The 23,885-nt window shown below is 36.2% G+C and overlaps 1 protein-coding gene across 2 annotated transcripts in view; it reads left to right on the forward strand.

Annotated features, from left to right (window-relative positions):
* The window catches only part of LOC140750220 (uncharacterized), an 84,435-nt gene that overhangs the window by 14,511 nt on the left and 46,039 nt on the right, over positions 1-23,885 (forward strand). For both annotated transcript variants that reach the window (XM_073083637.1, XM_073083642.1), the window contains exon 2: positions 6,992-7,034. The gene's annotated coding sequence lies outside the window, so the exon portion shown is untranslated. The remainder of the gene's footprint in view (positions 1-6,991; positions 7,035-23,885) is intronic.

Here is a 23,885-nt window from a genome sequence, read left to right on the forward strand (position 1 = left end):
GTACGTGCATGTTAATTTGGCTCTGTGGAACCGTTAGTACCGAGAAACGTGATCACAAAGCGCCTTTGTACCGGCCGCTGTAACAAACTTGATTAATTTAAACAACGCTGGTCGAATCGATTAGATTATGATTACGAAGCTGCCAGTCGTACATTATTCGAATTGTGAAAGGGATTCCATTTATACGCGAAGCGGGCGTAAAAATGAAATTGTGTTGCGTAAGCGTAAGTCTTTACAAGTTATTTCAACCTACGGTGTTTTGGAAGTGGCTATATTTAACTTCATTTACCCGTTTAAATACTTGTGGTAGACTTGATACTTCTTTTGTCATTAGTAAGGTTTCAGAAGAAGAAAAATCTTTATTTTCGTCGACGCTACGCCACTGACACCACCTACAATTAACTTTGTTAGACTTGATGAAGATTATTCGCTGCTGATTCAAGTCCCTCCCAAATGACGAAAACTGGATCCTCTACTGGTTTAATTAGATTAAAATTTAACCCACCTTTGCTGAGCTATCTCTGCTGCAAACTTGTACGGTTTTGACGGGAATAAGTGAATCGGTTAAGTCTCTTCGTAGAGTTCTTTATAAACATACTGAACAATATTAGGAATGCTTAATCTATAGGTGTGTGATCATTAAGACAATATTTGCATTAATAGGTGTTATCTTATCATATATCTGGCTCGTTAAGCTTAAAATATCCGCATTATAAATACCTACTCAACTTGAAAGATTTTCCTACTGAGCCTCCGAGTTTACTACTCAAGTTTTTATATCATTGATGCTCGTAATAGCTGAATTTATTTCAATATAATTTACACGTTAATGTACAGAAAACGGGTTGTAATGCCTAAAATAACACGATTTATGGTAAGCGTTGCTATTTCCTTATAAACAATATACTTTAGGTATATTTTAAAGTGAATACTTTATTTATACGAATGTATAAGTATATATCGGCTGGGTGTACGATATACTTTCTTTAATATAATAAAATCCTTTGGGTTTCTCACTTACTTTAATCTAAATTACAGTTAATTCGTTGCTTAAATAATTTTACAAATTATCACTTTTTCCGGCAGAAATCACGACATAATAATTATTTTCGTAACGTCACCATGGTAACCCAACTAGGCGCCGTCACGGCCATACTGACGCGCGCACGTCCTCGGGCGCTCATTGATCATCTGCCAACAAAACATGTTCGTTCATCCTGACAGTTACAACATTTAAACTTAAGGTAAAGTTTATGATAGTTATTACAATCTGGTCCGGTTCTCAAAACCCTTCAGATTACCTAAGCCTGGTCCGGTCTATTTAGACCCTTCAGGTAGGTACTTTATCCCTTCAGTATAAAACTGGACCGGATAGTGCTAGACCGGATCGAAATCCCTTTAGCTGATTGGGCTAGTCCGGATAGATATCCCTTTAGCCAAGTCACTGGACCGGAAATCCCTTCAGTGACATCATTTTTCTGTTTTTTTTTTCTTGTTTTTTTTTCAATTTTTTTTTGTTCTTTTTTTTTATTTATTTTGTTTCCTCTCTTTTTTTTAAACCATCTATTTTTTATTATTATTATTTTTTTTTTGTTCTCTTTTTTTTTTCTTTTTTAACAAGTTGATCATCATCCACCACAAATCTGATTTTGGCAATGCACCACACTTTACTTATGCTGAATTAACATTGGGAATACCACATCAATCAAAGTGAGCCTCAATGTCGCCTGCACCAGAGGCACGAGAGTTTGCAGTCAACGTATCACTATTGACAGACATAGTGTCACTATCATTATCACATACTAATAGATTAGGATCAGTTCATCAACAATGTCATTTTCGTCTATGTCTACCGCCGTCACGTCATCGTAATTTTCAGCAATTTCCAGTAGGCCTGATACGCCACGAGGCCCTTCCCGCAAATTTTCATGAGAAAACTTGTAAAAGTTAATTTGTCTTTACTAATGTCCACAGACAAACCTGATTCTAAAATATCGCTTTTTAACCTAATAAAATGCTTTCACTAAGGTGTTCGTCTGGCAAAACGTGGTACAAAACATCGAATAACATGTTTCGCACTATAGTTAGGCATTAATTTTTGTAATACTGACGTAACGTTATTAGATCCTACACCTTTTAGAATAACTTGTTATTGAAACTGCTCACCAACCAGTAAATTACAATGACTTTGCTTTATGAGGCTACACTCTGATCCTGAATCAAACATAAAAGGTAAGTCAACACCACTTATCTGTAACACATCATGCGAAGCTCTGGAACACGTGTTGACACGTTTAGGCTCCGCCTAACACGGAGCAACGTTTTCTTTCTTTTTGTAGCGCATGGGGCACGCTGTGGCTATGTGGCTGGCATCGCCACACACGTAGCAGTTCGTCCGCAGGCGGGCACTTGGTGCCCCTGCCCACGTATGAGGTGATTCAGATCTCGCTGTAACGGTAGGTATTTTTGAGGGTAGCTGTCGCTGTTGGTCGTGGCACTCAAAGCCACGATGTCCGATTCTTCCGCAGAAGTTGCAAGTGCCACGGAATGGTGTTGCAGTGCGCGAACGTTTTGGGTCACTATCGCTCATAATAAGGTCGTCGTTCTTTCGTTTGAGTGTAAAGCCGCGTAACGTACGAAACAACTGAGTTTTGCTGTTTATGACGACAGAATTTAGCTCTCGACGAATTTTGTCATCACATTGCGATAATACAGAGATAGCAAATCCGGTGGCTACTTTCTCCGGCATATTAGCACCGAGAATCTTTTCTATGAGCTGCCATAGTCGCATGCCAGCTTCGGCGGGGCTTTCTTTGTTGTCAATCTGATAGGTCCACTCTGAACAGTGTGATGAGATGTCATATTTTCAGCGATTCTTTGGAATATAGCTTCCATGCCGGAAGAAAACAATGACATTTGTTCCATCATCACATTATTAGCGGCACAACTGGATGGCGGCAATGGAGGCGGAGATCCCGCTTCTGATATCGGCTAGGTGTACGATATACTTTCTTTAATATAATAAAATCCTTTGGGTTTCTCACTTACTTTAATCTAAATTACAGTTAATTCGTTGCTTAAATAATTTTACAAATTATCACTTTTTCCGGCAGAAATCACGACATAATAATTATTTTCGTAACGTCACCATGGTAACCCAACTAGGCGCCGTCATATATTAAAAAGTTATTCAAGCAGGCATATATTAAATACAATCTAAATATATAGTTAGAAGCATTCAGAGCCCAATAGTTAGAAATTCGGTCTTGTAATCTGAGAGTAAATTTCTATCCTAGGTTTTTTCTACCTTAGGTCCTAGTTCTATTTCTATCCTATCTATGTGCTTATTAAAAATTAATTACCACTTATTTTAACGGGGAAGAAAAACATTTACACGCGTATGTGCTTTAAAAAAGAAGTTCGTAAAAGTTTGTAAAGTTTACCAATTTGCACTTGACCAGCATGGTGCAACATGGGCTATACCTTTCACTGTGAGAACATGAAAACCCAGTAGTGAAACAATAATCGATTACCGAGAATTTTAATTGTTAAATAAAATCTCTTAATTCTTAATCCATTTCTTCGTATCAAGCATTCTCTTACGTCTGTGCTCTTATTATATAATCTGTTGTTTTCATTTACATTCAAGCTCAGTGTAGACAAGTATCGTGTCGTAATACCTTCGCTTCCGGATGCGCGAGCGCACTGCGAGAAATCGCCCGAGTGACCTGAATTGTGTCAGATCAATGTCACACATTATAATTTCGAGCGCGAACATCGTATTTATACTCTGTGACATTCATTAACCATAGATTATTGTGTTCTAAGGATGATTGAGAACTTACATTATGTATCTTTATGATTTCTTATTTTTTTCTTTCTATCTATTATATTTTTAAAAAATTCGTCTATAAAATCTATTATATACGGCATCTCATATAACTTGTCCGTTTTCCTTTTGTTACTTGTTTGCAATCAGGGATTTTTCGGAGGATAACAGCAATATCACCTATAGTTTTACCTTATTCGTATTTCCTTGTTTTACGTTTTGTAGTCGGTATAATGATTACATTTATAACCTTTGCAGTTTGTTAACCTAAAGGTCTACGTACCTACAAGACACGATTTCACCTTGACTCATACGAGTAGAAGTGACATTGTGAAGTTTGCGTAACATAACTTAATAAATTTAGTTCAGTGACTAAATAATTCAATTAGGATTATATATGTCGAAATTGAATAGTTTTTCGGAATTAAATTCTTTTTTATTTATGTTCATCACATAAATCAATTTGAAAAGCAATGTGTACAAATTTTAAAGATGGTAGAGCCCTTTCTGGTTCAACTCCGGCACCATCACTACATTCTGCCTAATAACAGTAGCGTTGAGCGCTCTTGTATACTGGTTTCATGGTATCAGGGGTGCCGCATCGCATCTGTGGCTGATGGCTTTGGCAGGAATAAAATCTTACCTCTGGTTGGTAATTGACTACTGCCGCCCATTGACAGCTGGTATCAACCCCAGATAAGATAAAAGTCGTACCTTAGGTCGACCACAGATCACTACCCTTGAGGACTAAGTTGGAACGCCTCGGTTAAGTATGTCTCCATTGCCACACTCTGCAAACCAGAGCAGCGTTGAACAATGCTGTTATTAGGCGGAAAAAATGAGGCGGTGATGTCTCCTGAGTAAAACCAATAAGGCTCTACCGCCGTCAACCAAGGCAGGTTGGTTCTTTTACAATAGACTTTATTATCTTTATTCGATTGCAACCTAAGAATCATTAAGAGTGAATAGAATAACGAGTTCGCGCGTCTACGTATAATCGGAATAAACGGTGCGGCCGGACACCGTCCACTTTCACCGTCCACTGTCAGCCATCTTGTCGACAGCGGCACCCGCGTGCTGCTGATTGAAGTGTTGGCACACTTACTGTTTTGTCCACAGTGTGCTAACGTCACGCACAAGTTTGTAAATAAATATTTAAATATAGTTGAAGTAGGTATTACTGCCAATTTTATTTGGGCGGGTTTTGTTAACGTCATGAAATATTTTGCGTTTTGCTAGTCGATTTATCTTTTTTTATCGGCTGTTTTCTGAACGAAATATCATTTTTTTTCTTTCAACTAACTTATGTCGTCTTGCTGGCTAAGGAATGCATATTAGGTGTGTATTTTTAGGAAATCAATGTTGAGTTAGTATGCGTATAGGATTAGATTTCATGGTCATCTAAGTAGGTACAAAATTCTAATATAATAACACAACTCTACACAAAAATAACTGAAACCCTATAAAGTGTTAACAGAACAGAAAAGATTGCTATAAAAAGAGACCAAGGTGAAAACAATAATACAAAAGCCCTTTACCAAACAGACTTGTTGCTCAAACCAGCAATTCTTTTATTTGAACGCCTTTGATAAGAGTTACGTCACGCTATCACTATACCCAATTACTTGTGTATTTGTTCGCGACTGTACATAAGTTTTCTATTAGTTACCATCTTTATGTTTTTTTTTTATATTAATGCTTTATACTCCCAATTATCATTACATTAGTAGTATCAATTAGATATTCATTACTTCTTTTTAAATTGCAACATGAGGAAATAAGTTTTTATTGTACTTGTTGTATACTACACGTGCTTACTGCTTATTTTACGACTTAATCGATTTAATCGATTGTGTATAAGCTACTTCATTCGAAATATAATTAACGCTAGAGATCCCTCCTTGTCTGTATCCTTGGGCTTGTTTTATAATGGTGCTCCTTTTCAGTTTGTCACTTTAGCGGTATAAAATTTAAATATCTGGTTTTCTTATTCATAATGTGTTTGAAGGCTGAACTGGGGGTTCGACAGCGGTAACACTACCGCTACATCTACTTTTACTGTTATAGTTTGTGACTATGTGGTACAAAGATAAATCACAGTGTTCTAGCTTGAAGTTAGTTTGATACTTATATAAACCGAATAAGTAACTTATATCTTAAGGCCATAAGTATAGATATCTCACCGCCTTGTAATTGAAGGAAGCTATTAAATGGCTTACAAGGTGTCAGCCATTTATTGGCTGTCATGGTGTAATATACGCGGAACAATGCCGACATGTGCAGTTAAGTGGTACAAAAACACGAAATCGAAGAAAAAGTGCGGAGAAATATCGTTTCATTGGTAAATGCTCTAAAAACTACATTTTTTAATATTTTTCAAACATAATTGACAGTGACAATTTCAATTGTCACTATCGGTTACTTTTTCTTGTTAGGAGGGAGTAATCTTTACTTATCTATGCTTAAGGCACAAATCTTGTATTTGAACATCAGCTCTTTGCATTACGCAAAGGAAAATACCTACTTGGCAGTTTTAATAAGGTAGTATTTTCGACTTAGAATTTTTCATTCTATACGTATCTATGATTTTGACATAGATAGGTACAAGTTTACAAGTCTGATATAATTTGTACCTTGTAACTGTAGAATTATTTCGTTTGATTAATGGATATGAAATACGTCGTTGTTATGTATTTTTTTCTATTCTGTAGTACTTAGGAGTTGTCAGATTATACAGAAAAGGCAAACAAATATATCCATCTGCAAAATTAGGTGACGGAGGTACTCGATGATCTAATTTCAGAATAACGACCCAGTTCGTACAGACCCAGATTTCAGGATCATGATTTATAAATGGCGTCTATGTCAAACAACATTTCAAGTTATTATGATTAAAATGAGATGAGTAAAATAGAATATTAGGATCAATACCAATGTATCTGTTCAGCAAATTCCTTATTAATGTTCTAAACGCTAGCCACATTATATTTAAATTTGGAATTATTTTACGTTTTCCTTGTGTTTACTATCCCTAACTTAGAAAATGTACGAATAACATAATATTATAAATTAAACAATAAATTAATATAAGCCGTTTGGTTTAACCAAATTCCACAATAAATATTAATAGTTAAATAAGCTACATTGTCCGTTTTGTTACAGGTTTAACATCCTTGTTGTCCTCCGCATTTCCACGCACAAGTTGGTAAGTACATTTTTTTTAACATTTCATATAGACGAGTGATAGATCGAGGTATCTAGTTTCGCCATACCCAATTCTAGCGTGAAATATTTAATTCTACGTTTTGCGTTCTGCCTTCCGGTGGAAAGGTGTAGATGCCGGCTAAGTTACATAGGTTAGATATTCATCTCAGTCCTTAGGAATAGAAACACACCTGTGATCGACTTGAAGTATAATCTGCTCTATATGGAGGTGGCCGCAAATATGCGCAAATATCCGCAATCCATGGGTGGCAGTGACAGCAAGTTTGTTTGCTATTCCAATCTTATGAATCCTTATGAATACATGTAAACTCATAAGATTTTTATGTTAGGAACTTTACGCTGGTGTAGATACACTTTTGTTCACTTTGAACTGATTTGATTTACGTAACGTGCCAATAGTAAGTCCAAAATGGGAAAACTATTTCCTTTATCAGGAAGCAAAAATAATTTTCTATCAACGTTGAAACAGTAGATAGTCTTAACTCTTAACTCTTCTCGTTTAAAGCATACAAAACCTATCCAATAAACGATTAGTTACAAATTAAACTGACTCGCTAAAATTCTAACCCTCATAGTCCTTCATTTGAATGGGTAAGTCTAACTTTATAAGGACATCGACCGACCTTCGCAACTGAATATTCATTAGGCGTAGGTATTTTGCAACGAACAATACCTCTTTATGAAACGTATTTAAATTTAAATTATGTCGTTAGCTAATGAGCTGAAAGTATATACTTTGTTTAAAACGTGACTGAAAAGATCGCTACAGTAATAAGAATAGGTATTGCCGACATTACAGACATGTTAAACTGTATCTACTTGTAACAAGGTAACAACCGAGTATTCAACTGAAAAAATAAATAAGTCTCAATTAACTCTCAATAAAAACTCAGTCTCAATAAATACTCAAGATAATCAATGTTTTCAACATGATTGTTAAACTTGGGTACATTCTGTCACGTTTGATTTAACCACATCATTTTTCAAATATAAGCAGACGATTTACATATTTTTTAATCGAATCTCCTCCTCCTCCACGTCCTCTAAGAATATATAATTCTAAATTTTATTTCCGGGAAGCATCTTTTATTTTATACCAAAAGATATAGGAAGTGGATCCGCTACGTCATTATAACTTTTGGGCACTATATCTTTTTCTATTCTTTCTGATCTTATATCTCCTAGCGTAAGAAAATGTTAAAATGTTATAAAAAAACAAATGTTTATTTCTACCTGCAGAGCGAACCAATGCCGAGCCTCAAATACCCAGTGACAGGTCTACCGATTGGGTCATTTCGTTTACAAAAGAGGTTTTGTAACAATGTCATTGTATCTCGGGGTCGTGAAGTTTTGCGGAAATAACTAGACGGTAAAAAGCCTTCACAGAAAAAATAAACGAGACTCCAGCTTGATTCATGCGAAATGGACTAACTCTACATAAATCTGAACGAAGCGAAATATATTTATTTTATTGCTCACAATGGGACAGATTTGTTGAAACGATAACGAAATATTGGTAGAAGTTTTAGTATTCGTGAATTTCGAGTTTATTTGAATACTTAAATCAGTATTATTATATTGTACGCTAGAAAAAGATATGATAAAAATACATTGGATTGTTGATGGCTGATATTATTTTTATCTTTGACCTTTAGTGAGACAGTAAATATCTAAGTAGCCTACTAGATTTGCATCTATGCCGTGTGTCTAAAATTGTCGACCCAATTAAATGTGTTGTTAATACTTTTAATTTATACATACAAAACATACAACTTATAGAGACTACAATAATTGTAGTTCATACACTAATTATTTATGAGTGTACAAATTTTACATTACATTTTTTTTCATTACAAGCTGACCCGGCAAACGTTGTGTTGCCATATAAATAAAAACATGTTAAAGGTGAACAACCCTTATCACTTAGGGGTATGAAAAATATATAGTAGCCGATTCTCAGACCTACTGAATATGCATATAAAATTTGGTGACAATCGGTAAAGCCGTTTCAGAGGAGTACGGTAACCAACATTGTGACACGAGAACTTTATATATAAGATTAATTTTACATTAAAACTCCTTTAAAAGGGGTTATGGCTATAAAATTAGCATCTTCAAATTGTTTAGAAACATGCACGCAAACTGCTTGAATAGCATCTATTAATAAAGAGCCCAGTTAATATTCCAAATGTTTATTTTTGTAGATGACCGTGCTCAAGTAGTTTTTCGTCCGAGTTATGAGAATGGACGAAAGTGCAGACATCTCTGCTACTTGGTGTAGTGTAGGTACTTAGTGTAAGAGACACTGCGTACAGTTTCAAGTCAAACACGTATTTGCAATTAAGAAAATGGTGAAGAATATGTGTGTGTCTACGAAAAAATGAGATTTTCCCTTAGTTACTCCATTTAGTTTGGTACGGACAAATTACATTTTCCAAGCCACTTTTCATCATTACTTTGTTTTTATGATTTGTAAGAAAATGCGCTTCAACAACATTTTTTGTGAATGTTTAAGTTATTTTTAGTTATAGGCCCTTACAGAACTCTAAAAACGAAGAAATTATCTCTCGAAGTCGTGAGTAAATGATCACAACCTACATATACTCGTAATAAAGAGATTCTCAGGCGCAACTCTATTAACCACGTGTACTCGTTCTCGTCCAAAATCTATTCAGCTTTGTTTCCAAGATTAAGCCTTACAAACAGAAAGACAAGAATAAATGACCTTAAAAAAACAATATCGCAGACAGACAAAACAACTTAATTACACATTCAAGGATTTGCTAAAACGATTAATTATGCGCTTTGTTTATGAGTTGACCGCGGTTCTTTAATTAAAACAACCTCTTATTCTCACAGTAGTAAGTAGGTATGTAATCGCATAAGTAGGTACAGTCAGCTTCATTAGTAGATAGCAGATCAAAATTCCAAAAATACCTATACGCCCAAACGTTCTTAAGTAGCTAAACACTCCTAGCATCATAATTAGATGAACGTCGTGAAGCATCAAAATCAGATGAACACTAACGCGTCAAAAGTAGGTGAAAACCGCACAAAATGACTAACGTCACTAATATGATATATCACTAGTATGATATGACATCTGATCTAGTTTTAAAACTTTATAACGTTTAGCTAATTATGGCGCTAGTTTAGCTATTTATGAAAGCTTGAGTGTATAGGTATTTTTTAAACCTTATTCTGTTTATCTACTTTTGGAGCTGACTGTACTTTACCTCCCGGAAGTTAATAAAGCTTTTGGTTGCACAGAAAACGTATAACATAAATACCTATAACGTTGACTCAGGGCCAGAGGATCTACGTATAAATAGCACAAGGAAAATGGTTAACGCAGCTGCATCAAAGATAGACCTCCGCGACCGAGATCCTTAAATAAATTATGAACTTGACCCACTGGGTCGAGGGGAGCCCAATGTGTTCACTTGACTCGCTTTACCTAGCTCGACCTTACAAAAAGTTTTTGTATAACTTTTTGTTGCTTTGGGCTCGTTCGTATTCTCTTATGTTACACTATCAAATGTAGCTTGCAGTTCACATAATGGTAAGAGGACCTTGAGGACTAATTTGGAACGCCTCATGTCTCCTTTATCACACTCTACAAATTAAAACACAGCAGATGTAAATAGTTGTTTGACAAATAGATAATGGTGGTGTCACCGGAGTCGAACCACGAAGGGTTCTAAAACTTCCCTTAACGAAGTAATATTTAATAGAATTACATTAACTTGTTTATTGTACCTTCACTAAAATTTCCGGCCACGTCAAACATCGCTATGCGTCCCGTAGTAAGTAACTTAAAAGCAATTTAATCGAGTTTCCTCGGCGAGCGATGTCGGCCACAAAAACGTCTCCGCTACACCGAATTTGATTCGCAGTGCAGCAATACAATGAAGTTACGGTTCGCGCGGGTGTCGCGGGTGTCGCCACAGGGGCGCGGGGCGAGGCGCAGGTCAATGACGTCCCTCCGTCTGGGGCCCGCGCCCCCGCCCATCCCGCTCGCCTGAACCAGTTCCCGGCCAAGTCATGTAGCTTACCGCCGTACCATCTCTATCTAGTTTACACCGAGATACTGTACTCGCCTACCTGCCCAACATTCTTGTTAGGATCCACTACATTTGCGTTCTCGTGTTTGCATATCCACGCACCGAAGGACCGCTCGCGCCGATAGCGAAACGCTGGGCTCGGAACTCCCACGTCGTTTGATATCGTGTAAATTGCTATTTGAATACCGGTTCCGATGATATCGTGGTTGAGGCTGTCAAAAAATGCGCGGCGCAACGATGTGGCGCAACAATTGCTTTCGCAAACCGTTTCGTAATCCATCCGAGCCGAAAATAGACGAAAGTTTCTTCACGTTTTTTTTGTCCCTACGTTTACTTGACTAGCAACTGTACAAATTATCTTCCTGTGGCAATAAATTGCTATGTCAATGAAACGCGCTTATTGTTGTTAAGGCAGATTGTAAGTTATTGATTTGTGATGTAGGACAGTGAGACGTTGAGAACAGAGGAACCAAAACCATCTGTTCAACTACATTTTAGATTAGTTTATTTTTTTGTAGAACAGCAAACGAGTATAGCATTCGCCTCATGGTTAATGGTCACTGCAACAGTTTATGGATGGTTGTAATTAATCTTATTAAGATAAGAATTCTAGGTACCTCAGGTCGCGCCCTGTATCTCCTTACCAGACCCTGTGATAGAGATCACAAAAACACTGCAATCAAGATAAATGAACATTTGTAATTACATGAATGCGTGGTAACTAACATATTATTTCCCTGCATCCATGAATGTAATGTTTTGATACGGAAATAAAACTTGAAGCACTGATAGTACCTGATTCATCAAAAATATATGCGTCCGTTATATTTTCAAACGCGCTCTAGCAAATAAACTCTCTCAACGGATGCTCTAACGATCGTCACGTCTGAGCATCACTAAATCTTTATTCACACCACTTATCACTACTACTCGATATACCAAATACATTAATTTCATTGTTACATTTTATTAGGCTTTGAATGGCACGCATAAAGTCCGTACTTTCATCCGAAGTCTCGGGCATATCCTAATCTACTCGTAGTGTATCAGAAAATAGACAACTCTACGTAAGTTGACAATTGTCTGATATTTTCTGATGAACTTAGGGAGGTATAAATTGTCAAATGTAGAACTTTAATGAGCAAAAATTGAGTAAGATTAATTATATTATCACTAACAGGCGTTACGAATGTAATTTCGCACGTGGTTCACGAACAATTGAATGATTAGTCATTTGACAGCTACCCTACTTTACTAAACCTAACGATGTCCTCGTACAAAATATTAAATTTCACAGTTTTATCGTATATCCTCCTCCTCCTTGCTACGTTTTCCTCAATGCTGAGGGCTCGTGATCTTTATTTGTCACCTTTCTTTTGATGATTTCTCACTATCTACTTTTATTTTCAGCTATGTATATAGCATTGTATACAGTGGTGTCGAGATTTGTGCGGATTTGGTCAGACCAACGCATTGGACTGCGTCCCCGACGTCTCTTGCCCTGAACTATTCCGGTTACCAGAAGTTTTCTAGGTTCTTGCCTCTTCATTGTGTATTTAAAACTTATTTTCGGACGGCTCGAAACTTTTTTGACGTAGAATGCTTGCTAGTCCACAGGTTATCTCCTCACATTCTTACTCAAGCACGCACGGCCGTGACTATACAACTACTCTAATGAAATTAATTATGGCAGCCATCTTGATTTACAACCGCTCGGTAAAAATGCGGTTCCTATCTGCTTAACCCAGATTAATGAATATTTCGGAATCGTTCCGCAGAATATTAATAATGTTGATGTATGATGTACGCTTTGTTTATTTTGATGGATTTATTTGGATCTCGCCTGTCAGTCGGTAATATTGTAATATTAATTAAATATATTACCTTAAAATAATTTGTAGACAATTATAATTTCTAATGTTTATGTAATTAAAATGGATCCTATGAAAGTCCTCTAAGCTATGAAGGAATAAAAGTCTGCCGTCTGGTCACAAGAACATGACATTTTTTGCAATTATGTTACAAAGATCATTGCACACCACATGAAAACTGCATAGCATTTTATTGCTGCAGCATCTCCCACTGCCGAACACGGGTCATTTCCACTTATGCAGAAGTAGGTACGAGACTACCTAAATGACAATCCATTTTCAACATGTAATAATTGTATAATTATTATCATGATGTATAGCCGTTATTAATACCTAATCAGCCTATTCAGTTTTTATCGTACAAAGGCCCAAATTAAATAACCTCTAGTAGGTACTAAGAAATTGTCAAATATGGATCTATTGTAGGTACAACACTAGGATAAATTAATTATTAATCACGGTTATAGGTACATGAATTAGTCTTGAAGTTTCTAAGACTACGAATGACAAGTACAAATATTATAATATTAGTAAAAAATTGTGACTTAAATCTTCTATATATATGTCGGAGGAAGAGTCAGAGTTATTTAATATAGCTTTAGCTATACTGTTACTTTAGTATTTTAGTAATGTTATTGGTACTTGACCAATCGAAGTCATTGTATAGGTTTCGTATTAGAATCAGAGCAGAGACTTTTAAGAGGTCTCTAGTGGGGTCGAGGTATGTGGCGGCGCGGTGGGAAAACTTTGATAAGAACTGATGTGAGTGATCGAGGTGGATCATTATTTCGTTGTGCTTTGGAGCGTGTAGTCACTACCTTGAACCTGCTGCTCAAATCCTTTGTTTGTAAAGTAATAGTAGTAGTATAGTATAGTATAGTAGTAGAGAGCCGTCCTTCTCCGACATATATATATATAAATGAATTTCTGTCTGTAAGTTCTTTATAAAATGATAAAATATGCGTTCGATGATGTGATGATCTTTAGCAAAGTGGCTGTGCATGAGCCCACGAAGATTTCTGAATTAGTACGACCAATTCTTGACAGATGGCGCCACTGTCAATCCAATGAAGGTACAAATTTTCAGTTATATGTATGTCACGGTTTTTTTTAAACGCGGCCGAAGCTGCGGGTCGATTCTACTAGTCTGATAACAAATAAGGTGTTATTCCGGATAAGCCGAACATAACGTCGGCCTACACTTGTTCCCATCGTCATTCCCGAGTCGCGATTAATTCAGAACGATCTCATTTCCTTAATGTAATGTTTATATTGAGGAAATGATGAATATATTTGCGGTACTTTCACAGATAGTTTTCCTGTAATTGTAATAATAGGGACACGGTTGTAGGAATCGTGTTTTAAGTATACATTTATTATAAAACATAATATTATTATAGTTTTATCTCATTTTGTAAACCACCGCTTGATTAACTTGATTGTACTAATTAGTACAACTAACTCCTGACTCTTAATTATACGTGTCGGGAGTATGTTGAATGTGAAGATCTGACCTGCCAGGTTGCCTATATTCTATATTGACTACTAACAACTAAGTAACTAAGAAGATTGTTCATACCAATAGTTAAAATTACTTTCATACTCGTAACAATAGTTTAACTAGTTAAATATAATATCTTGTAAAGGTCAAGAAGTGTTTATAGGAGATTGTTAAATACTTCAAAATATAGTACCTACGAGAATAAGCCGATCAATCGCAAGAGGAAAGGTTTAACGAAGCCGGAAGCAAGAGCTTGTTTGTGTTATTTATATATCGGAATACGATCGTATCGATAACTGTATTGTGTGTACTTCTAAATGCGATATTTTAGATATTTCCTCCACGCTTGTGATCCTGTTCTAGGTTCAGATTTTGCATTTTTTTTCATTTTCCATACAGTTGATCTGGCTTTGAATTCTAAACTCTGACTAAAAGCCATGTGATTAGGAATATAATATCATCACTTGCTGTAACGGTGAGGGATAACATTACAAGTAGACTAACGTATCTTCAAGATCTGCAGAAGATTCAAAAGCATATCGAATCTGCTTAATCGTTAACCATTAAGAGAGAAGAATTATACTCAGCAGTAGAGCGGTAAATTTGCTTGCTTCCTTACAAGCATCAAGATACAATCCCGAACATTATGTTTAAAAATCTTATAAGCTACAGTATTCACAATTTAACGAACCCGGAAAGAAAAGCTCGTTACTCAACAAAGCGGGAATCGGCGACCCGCCCGCCGCTGCTAATAACATGCCGTCAGTCAAGTTGCCTGATTGTATCTGCTCGGATTCAATTTACTGAGCTGTCTGCAATTATGTATAACCTACTGGATTTACAGTTCGTATGAACACAATGCCAGACTTTGTTTTATGTCGGGTGTTTTTGTAATGAAGTAGCCAACGAGCATGCAGTCTGATGGTACATTACCATTGTCGACCATGAACATCTGTAATCAACTCCATATAGAAAAAAGATCTACCTGAAGTTGATCACAGACGCGTTCCTACTACTGACTGAGACGGTCGCTTCATAATATGTAAACCGATAACTATACTCAAATATTAATCCTTAACAGTTAAAGTAATAAATTAATATGTTCTAATATGCGTATAACTTAACAAGAGAAACCGAATAAGTATCTTAACAAGACTATCACCGCTTTTGATGCTTCCTAAGTAATTTTCAACTTATCCTAATTTAGGGACAAACGCAATCAATTTCAAGTAACTTCACGTTTTCAATTTCACAACATGTCGGAATTGGTTCGTCGCATGGATTCGCTATTCGACAGTAAACGAAGCGGAGATAGAATAACTGTAAGTTCGCTGCCGTTAATTACGTACCGTGAGTTCAGTTTAAAAGATAAGGGTGCATTTATAATTGTGTATTACGATCACCAAACCGCTCGTAAGTTGTCGTGTTTAACGCTTGTACAACGACCCCGGAAGGAAAAATGTTGTTTATACGGAGCGGGAATCGAGAACGGTATCCTGTGTATTTCCAATCGCTGCGTCTGCTAATGATATGCTGTGATGCGTTTAGTGCGACTTGAGTGGACGACAAGGCCAACGTCAGGTACTAGGGTATTATGGAGTGTTGTATGGAAGATATACTTTTATAAGGCACGAGCTTTTGCCCGCGGCTTCGCTCGCGTTACGATGTAATATTTTTATCCCCTATTTTGTCCCCTTGGGGGTAGAATTGATCAAAATCCTTTCTTAGCGGATGCCTACGTCATAACATCTACCTGCATGCCAAATTTCAGCCCGACCCGTCCAGTGGTTTGGGCTGTGCGTTGATAAATCACTATGTCAGTCAGTCACCTTTGAGTTATATACGAGTATATTTAGATTTATAAGGCATTCAAGCGTAGTCCTCAGGGGTAGCGCATCTGTGGCTGGCTTTAGATGGAAATCTTGAGTTGATTACAGCTGGCCATGGGCGACAGTAGCCACTTATCCAAAGGTGGACTGAATGGTCCGCTACTCCAATAAAAAAAATATTACAGAACCTACTGTAACCAGAACTGTTGAAGCGTTCGACAACCAAAAGAGCTTTGGGTGGAATCACGTGGCTCTACTAAATCACCCGAGGAACTAGAAGAGCGTAAAGCTTACGGGAACTTATAAAGTTGAACTAGAGGTCAATGTCTCTGGTTTTCTCTGAAAAATTATGAAATTTCTTAGATTAATCAATAACTTTAATTGCACATATCTGTGACTTTATCTTTGCATACGTACTAACAAAAATTACAAAACAAAAATGTTTAACTACAAACATTTTCTAGATATATAATTAGCTATATACTGACATAAGTTAAAACATATCATATTTACTTATTTAATAATAAAAATACACTCGTTCTTATCATACAAGCAGCTTACAAATTTAAGCAGAGAGCCGTGCCAAGCAGTGCTATAGAGTTTATAAAGCTCCAAGAGAGCTTTTAGTGTAATAAGACGACTCGTTTTTGTTAAAAGTCTACCTTTCTTCCAACTCGTTTTTAAAACTACACGTTGTAAGTCAAAGCACTGTATACTACAAACAATACTACGTTTATGTTTACGAAAACTTACCTATCAGACACAGGTCGTAGCACAGAAAATCATAGATTTCAAAATATTGTATAGAAATATAGTGGTATGTCAGTAAATATACGCTAAAATAAATATACGCTTTCTACACTCACAGCCCCACACTAGGATTCCCTGTGTCGTGGGTGCCATGGACACACGCACAGACAAATACACAAACACCCAAACCCAGAAACAGAAATCTAAATTCATCATCTAGATATCTGTCTGGCCGGGGATCGAACCCGGGACCTTTTGCGCATCAGACCGGTATGGTGGCCGCTCCGCCACACGAGTCGTCAAATACATAGAAATAGTCAGTGTATAGAAAAATACGATTTATGTGTTTTACAGTACATCATCAACAACACATGTGTGTCCCACTGCTGGGCACGGCTCACCTCTCAGAATGAGAAGGATTAGGCCATAGTCCACCGCGATGGCCAAGTGCGAATTGGTATACTTCACATACCACTGAAAACTTTTTTTTTATTTCTTAGGTATGTAGGTTTCCTCACGATATTTTCCTTTGCTATTTAAGCAAGTAATAATTAATTTCTGAGACGCATAACTGAAATACATAACTGAAAAATCAAAGGCGATTTAAACCTCGGACCCCTAGATCGAGAGGCCGAGTTTCTTTATCACTAGGGTCGGTTACGGTATATATATCCAGTAATATACATGTAGAAAATAAAAATACTTTTGTCTGTCACGACACGTGTCTGACACGCTCTGTCCGTATTAAATAAAACCTACATCGTAATGACAAAACAAAGTACCAGTAACTTACACGGCGCAAATAGTCAATAGTTGATATAATATACTGTAGTTAATAGGGGCCTCATGCGGATGTGATCGGGGGTCAACGGTTCTCCTTGGAGGGGTGTTCACCTCGATCGACCTCATACGACACGACCATACGAAAATAAAACCTCACGCATACCGCCCCAATAGTTCGTAGCGATCGGTTAATGGCATTTAAGTGAACTATTAAGTTCATTCGCCCTTTCAATTAATTTATTAGAGGTCGTTTTATTGCGAAGATTATAATAATACATCCTTGTAAATTTAATATGAAGTGATAAATACGCACGTGTTCAAATAATTATTAAATTAGTTAGTTTATTAATAGCACACATAAACACGTCATTTATTTCAATTAATCAGTAATTACAGTCAGTTATAGCTTAGTGGTGTGAAATTCGGCCTTTCAATCTGGGGGTCCGAGGTTCGGATCCTTCGCACGCATTTATTTTTCGAGTTATGTGCGAATTTGAATATTTATTACTTGCTTTAACAGTGTAGGAAACCATCGTAAGGTAAACCATACGCATTTATGTTTTTAAAAAGGTTTTAAAGGTGTGTTAATTCTACAAATCCGCATTTGACCACTGTGATACATTATGAACTAAATCCCTCTCACTGTGAAAGCAGACCCGTGCCCAGCTGTGGGGCGGTAGCGTGTTGACGACAACTAACGATGTGTGTTTATCTTGTCTTCACCACGCTTTAACAGAAAATTAATTAAACTCATTAGTTCATGAATAGCGCATATAAAAACGCTATTTATTTCAAATAATCCTTAACAACAGTTATATATTATGTGGCACGATACAGGTGCCGCTATAATTTGGTCGCTTGTATTTAGGACGGGTCAGTCGGATAATGTGGAGTAAATAATTTAGTAACCGTTTGGCAGTATCGGTCATCGTTTATTTATAGCCATGCACTTGGGGAATTTATAAACAGCGGTATAATTGTGATCGATTTAGGTTGTGAATCAGATATCTATCACTGCTCCACCTGTGGAATATCTATAATTTATATCAGCACTATCATGCTAGGAATTGGCACGACTATTCCTGTTCTCGGAATCTAGGTTGAGTTCGGATCTTATCGATTTTTATAATTGGTAATAACTGTACCTATTGGTTATAGTTCACTTATATGACATGATACTTGAAGTGTTTTTTTAATATGTAGTATCAATATACTACATATTAAAAGAACTCTTCAATGTAGCGTATTGGTTTGAAATTCAACCTATCACTTTGGGAATCGGGTTAAAATCCAAGGCGTGTCAGATTTTACGAAGTTAAATGCATATTAGTAATAATGTAGGAATCGCTTACTTATATGGCGAAACTAAAAGTAATTCCTATCTGTACTTGGCTAGCATGATGGATTATGGCTTAGAAGCTTCTCATATTGAGATGATAGCTTTGCCCAGCAGTGGAACAATAATGAAATGACGATACTGAATGTTATATTAACTACAGCAGCAGGGATACGATTAGCCTCGTGGTTAAGAAACGCGTCCTCTTGATCCGAGGTTCAAATCCCAGGCACGCACCTCTGATTTTTCAAAGTTATGTGCGTATTAGGAGTTAATTATCACTTGCTTAAGCGGCGAAGGAAAACATCGAGAGGAAACCTGCATACCTGAGAATTCTTAAAAAAAAAAACAAAGTTTTCAAAGGTATGTGAAGTCTACCAATACGCACTTAGCCAGCGCGGTGTACTATGACCTAATCCTTCTCACTCTGAAGACCCGTGCCCAGCAGTGGGACAGTAATGGGTTGATGATGATATTAACTACACGCGTTTATAGATATCTATGTAACAATTTTATGCGTTGAAAGTTATAGTAACGTACAAGTTGACATATGAATTACAGTAAGGAGACATAATGATGTAGTATTAGCAGAGCTGGTTCCATGCAGTGAGCACGTGCCTCGTTCATGTGTTTGCTCGGCAAAATTGACACGTCCGTCACGGCACACGGTCGGTGGCCCTCGGTGGTTCTTGCATGATGCGAGTGTCATGTGCAACAGTTGATTTATTAATAGATAATATACTTAGTGATGTTTGTGTTTTAACTAACGACATTACCGGAGATGAGGAGGAGAAATATTGTCGAATACAGTGGTAATAAGTCGTTCTGAAATATATTCCAATGGTAATTAATAAAAGTTAGAAAAAGGACGTTATTTTGAATCGAGATAAATGGTTTTGTATGAAAATAGTGACATTGTCCGCTCTACAACTCTATATATTTCATCTTTTTGCTTTTACCATTATTGCTACATTCCACATTCGACTTTGTATTACTTTCTTTAAAATGTAGAGTTTTCATTTTATAAAAAGACCATTACACATTACGTAGAACATGATTGAATGTTAAAAAAAAATACTTAACTGGATTGTAATGATGATAAAGTCAGATAAATATAAAGATATTTCATCATCATTGCACGTGAGAATTCGCAAAAATATTTGTATAGTCGACGTCAAAATGGTAACACTGTATGAGTGTACCTACCTTCTTGCCAATGTTAATCTATTTCTTAGGCTATTGACCGATAGCAAGGATCACAAACCTACTCGATTTTGACAGTTTTATTATCATAATGTTAGGTTGCGAATATCTAAACATAATATTTAATATGATATCGTGTGTTTGATTAAGTTAACGTGACATTTTACTTATTGAGGTGCTTACCAAAATCACCTGTCGTCAGACTGCACTTTATTCATCGTCGCCGTGCAAGGATTAATTTGGTTGTCGCTCGGAGAAACCCTGTCGAGAACGAAGTTCCTTATTCTTCATTGCAAAATTGACTAACATATTTCACGTATCTATAATTAAAAACAAAATCAAATTAATTACAAAAAATCAATAAGCTAAATAGTTATTGAAGTTACAACCGGCCGTGCACGACGCTCGTCACCTTGAATCGTAATAGTCGCAAAAACACACACAAACACACATAGGTGTTAAATAGAAAGACAGAAAGAAAAAAAACCTCACATGAAGGAGGCATACAGCTTTACGCGAAAGAATTTTATTCCAAATTACAGTCTTTTTCATATAAACTTCGTAGAAATGAGGCGATAATACCATTTCTGAAAGGTTTATTTTATACAATGCATGCAGGTGAACGGAAAAAGTCCTTTATACAATTTATTTATTACCCAGACCGCGTCACTAACCTCGCGAGTTCCTATACGAATGACCTTCGTAACTTATCGCCACTTGTCTTTTCAAGACGGACGGGTTTTGCAAATTCATTGAACACCTTGGAGTCGACGCCAAAGGTCATTGAATGTCGCAAAAACTAGTCTTATGAATATAATAATATATTGATATCGGCGTCAGATAAAATTATCAGCGGTGAACGTACGATAAGGGTAGCAGTGATCTCCTATAATTTGTGTCCTACCTGTAGGTATGTACACAAAAAGATTGCAATCGGAAATACCTCAGCTTAATAATCCTCTCCTTACAACACACAAACATAAAATTCTGTCAATGATTGCGTGGCACAAAGTACGAGTATGTTTGTGCTGTTATAAAAATGATTGTGAGTAGAAAATGAAGCTTTGTTGTTCAATTATTACTAAAAGTTTGAAATTAAATATTTTTTGAGACATAATTAATGCGTTGTTGCTTTCACAATTAATAACTGGCCGCCTACGTGTAGAACTGTAGACGGCCTCATTTATTGCAACGAATATATTTTCGGCGTAGCACACGCTGGATAATATTATATTCTTTTGATTTTCATTTATTATCTATTTGTTAAATTAGTACATATACCTATTTTAAAATAGTGACATTTGATTGTGTATTAACGCACATATTATGTATGTAGTTTTTAAAGGTGTAATTAAAAACCCTAAACAATAATTTCTGATTCTGTGCGCTAGTTGTCAAGCCCTATCAATATTGGATGAGTAGTAACCACTAGATTCGTAGTAAAAATGTTAATATATAGACAATAATAACATTAATGACGTTATAAATATATCAAGTCTATTTTTACACCGGAAAATTATTCGGGGTTCGGCATTATACATTCAAATGCCACGTTACAAATTTGTTTCCGCGAAGCTACCAAGGAAACGATAATACAATCTTACTTAATTTATAAAAACATTTCTCGCGAAACTGACTCAATAGAGATGGGAAACAAATATTTACTGTAACTATTGTGAGTCAAATTAGACGTAGACTGTATAATCGATCGATTTAATTCGTTTACAAAAGAATGAAATCGGTAAATACTCGTATTTCGAAGAGCGGTGCGGTGCTCGCAACCTTGCGGCGCGGCGCAGGTCAGATTTTTCGAAGGTCGATGACTCTCTGTAATCGCTACGAGTTATTATTATTTGTTAGCGCACCCCGCAACACGAATAGGACTCGTCTCCACGACAAGCGACAAGTGAGAACGATGGAATAAAACGCCGAACGACTTTTCATTTACTATCGTCTCTACCTGGAACTTTTATTTTTTAGTAACTTTATTATGTACCTACTGTTTTATCTTTGAACTAAAATACATTCATCTTTAAATAATTATCGCTTTATATTTTGAAATTCGCCGAGTTGTGTGATGACGTTATTTGTCCAGCAAAAAAAATTTTTCAATTTAATTTCTTATCGAGCATGTCGTCCACAAAACCATTGCTATTGAAAAGATGTTAGCTTAATAGAGATGTGGGAAGTATGTAGGTATTACTGAATGCCAAATATAGCAGCAGTATTTGTTTTTTTATTGTCACTTTTAAGACAATGAGGTGTCATTGACATTGGTAATATTTTAGGCTATGGACCATTGTCTTTAAGAATGCGTACGTCTCTACTTATTAGATACCTATTAGTTATGATGGTACATCGACAAACATCGTAATGAATGGGAGGTGATGAGAAGTAATTGTAATAACAGAATGTAATAATATATCCTCAATTTTTATTTTTATAGGTGTCATTACAGTTCACATTTCATCTGATGGTGAGTAGTCGCTGCCACTCAGATATATCTATAATCAATGTATCCAGGTTGAATAGAAGTCTTAACAACGGTAAGCTACGGATACGTACTCCTGACGACTAAGTTAGTATTGCTGCTGTTAAGGCAGATGTGGCGGTGGTGCTTCCACAGTTGAACGAAATCCTAAAGTGGATTGTAAATTCCTTTTAACTAATTCCCCTAGTTTTACAAACAAGGAAAGAGTTAATCTATTCGTCGTGTATTTTTATATTTTGTATAACGTACCGTACGTTACGATTATAATAGGTTTCGTAGAAACTGTGTGGCACAGTTTTGAGTAACAATGCATGGCATACGTGTGGCTGGTGTCCTCGACTGAGCGACTAATGTAAGTTTCATAGATGTGTGATGTGCCTACGATTTCACAACATATGTGGCAATTCGGCGACTGACGAAAATCGGAACATATCTACTATTTTTTGTAGTGAACTTACTGAATATTAGCGGGTAAATGCAGCTAGTGTTAAATGATTTTTTGTAAATAATACTAGGCTTAGCTTATAAGGGACATATACGTACTCGTATGTACACGAGTACATATGTGCAAGTTGCAACACTTTCTCGTAACTTTAATATAAAAAATGTTGTAATATTTTAGAACAAAAAATCATAATTTCGTGTTTATGAAATGCCATATACCTACTCATTTAATCCTGAGATGATGAAATGTCCATTATTGTAATTAAAAACCAAAATCTTCTATATTTTATAATTTAAACCAAAAATGTAGAGACATCGCTTAATACGTAATAATGTGTGAGTTGGGATTCATGGCCACGCCATGTGCTTTATTCCTGTCAGAATTTACTAAGAATATTTCTTTGTACTCGTGTAAAAATGTGAAATCGATTGTTTATCTCACAACAATAGGCCGACCACATGTTGCAAATAGCAGTGACATATATTTTTGTAAACGATTTTAAACAAATTAATTATTTTGGAGACGCTTTCTAAATATTTTCTATATAAAGAAAATTCC

Source organism: Epargyreus clarus, unplaced genomic scaffold, assembly GCF_041222505.1.
Source record: "Epargyreus clarus isolate Ecla_fem2 unplaced genomic scaffold, WU_Ecla_fem_2.2 ptg000019l, whole genome shotgun sequence".
Classification (NCBI taxonomy): Eukaryota; Metazoa; Arthropoda; class Insecta; order Lepidoptera; family Hesperiidae; genus Epargyreus; species Epargyreus clarus.